Source organism: Sapajus apella, unplaced genomic scaffold (genome assembly GCF_009761245.1).
Source record: "Sapajus apella isolate SASKATOON/1434 unplaced genomic scaffold, GSC_monkey_1.0 scaffold85, whole genome shotgun sequence".
Taxonomy (NCBI): Eukaryota; Metazoa; Chordata; class Mammalia; order Primates; family Cebidae; genus Sapajus; species Sapajus apella.
Window position 1 is genome coordinate 1,510,423 of NW_022437025.1, and position 2,250 is coordinate 1,512,672.

Consider the following 2,250-nt stretch of genomic DNA (forward strand, 5'->3'; position numbering starts at 1 on the left):
GGAGGAGATGGGGAGGGCTGGGGGTGCGGGCAGGAGGAGATGGGGAGGGCTGGGGGGGGGGGGAGGAGGTGAGGGGTGGGGGGTGTGGGCGGGAGGAGATGGGGAGGGCTGGGGGGGTGTTGGCAGGAGGCTGCCTGCACAGGTTTGGGTGGGTGCCCCCAGTGCAGTTTGTGGGTGCAATCCTGGAGCCTGGAATCAGATAGGAACATGGAGGGTCCTGAGCTGTGGGCAGGAGGGGGCCTCCGCGTGCAGGGCGCGGGACATACCCAAGGTCAGTACATCACTGAGAGACCCCAGGGAGCCCCCACTCACAAAGCCACAGGTGCCCTGGCCTTGCAACTGAGACTCAGGCGGGCCAAGGCCCCCCACTCCCTCCTTCCAACAAACAAGTGCTGTGACCACATGGCCCCCCACTTACCCCAGGACTCGAGGGACTGCACTGCCCCCTTCCCCCGACAGACACAGCTGTCCTCTGGGGCCCTTCCCCAGGCTGATGTCTCTCCCACACCCTCCCGCCTCCTGCTTCCCCGAGCGCCCGCTGCAGCCCCACCCCACTCCAGAACAACCATCTCCAGCCTAGAGCACAGAGGCCACCCCCACAGCACAGCGGCTCCCCCATGCTCTTCTCCCCCCAAAAGCACTGCATCTGGCTCCCCCAGGACCTCCACCCCCCTGGTGCTGGCTCTGCCCGCTCCTGCCCGGCCTCCGCACGCACGTGGGGCCTCCACATCTCCTCGGGGCAGGAACTTGCCCCTCTCTGGGATGCCTGCTGGCTCGCCCGGAGCCAGACCCTGCTACTCCACCCCCTGAGGACACCGGGTCCGCCTGGCTGTGGAGTCTGGCGCTCAGGGTCTGCCGGGGCTGCACAAACCACTCCAAAGCCGAACGGCCTCCCCCTGAAGACTCCAAAGCCCACTGCCTCCAGGACAAGATTCAGAGCGGGCTGTTGGGGCGGCGCTGTCTCCTCTTCCCCATGTGCGGGGCACTGGCTCCCAGGCAGGGCTGGAACTACCTACAGGCGCCCTGGCCACGTGTTCAAGGCAGTGCTGCTGTTGGCGGCACCGCCTCAGCTGGGGCTGGAGCGGGAACTGCCGGCGTGGCCTCCCATCCTCCCTGTGAGGCCGGGGCCTCCTCCCAGCCCAGCACCAGGCCCCAGGAGCAAGTGCCCAGAGAACCCAAGAGGCAGCCGTGCCATGACCCAGCCTGGAGTCGCCCATTCCACTTCCACCAAAGGATCCTGCACTCAGCTTTCAGGCACTGGGCATGGACCCTGCCGGGGGTAGATGAGCATGGGAGAGGGATGCCCCACGTCAACCTTGGAAAAGCTGCTCAGCCAGTTACCCTCCGGCCGCAGTTCCCATCCCTCTCCTACCGGTCCATGTGTGGAAGCGGCTCCCCGGGGTGCCTCCTCTGCACACCCCAGACAACCAGGTTCCTGTCAGCCCTGCAGGGTGAGCTCTGCTCAAGCCCAGCACTCAAGGGTGGGGCAGCCTGGGGCACCCCCAGCACTGCCCACCATCCTGCAGTTCTTCAGCAGTTCAGAAGCCGCATGGCACAGCCTCTGACTGGCACACCCCTTTCCCCACGCGTCCTGGTGGCTCTCACGCCTGGCCCAGCCCTCAGAGTCTCCTTCCCTTTCTGTAAAATGGAGCCCGTCTGTGCTACAAAAGGATTTTCTCGCCTTGCCCTTCCCCACCAAAGTTCAGGGGGACCCTCGTCCTGCTCCTGTCCTTTTTAGCCAGATCTGGAAATGCTCTCTTTGGTTTTTGGGGAGCATGACTGACATTAGCTGGCCTACCAGGGCTGTGCCGGGAATTCTCTCCAAAATGCTGCGGGTCCCTATGACTCTGACTGGGGTCTGTGCCACTAGACAAAAGCCACATTCTCAACCCCTCCACGGTAAGCTCTTCCCCGCCATGGGCTCCTCGTCGGGCTGCTAAGACGGCCAAGAGCTGAGGCCCTGAAGATTCTAGAAGTCCCACTATCTCGCAGAGAGGATTGAGGCAGACCCCCGGACCCACAGAGCTTGTGAGGTGTACGTCCTGTGGACCACACGACTCAAGTGCCATTCCATGGCAGGAATGCGTATTCACTCACGCATGGCGTGTTCACTCAGCAGGTGTACTGAAGGTGTGCTTTCTCCAAGTGCATCAAAGAATCCCACTCTTTCACAGCCAAGTAATAGTCTACTGCGTGGCTGGACCACCGTATACCACCCCTGCCAAGGGATGCGGCGGCCACGCCGCTGTG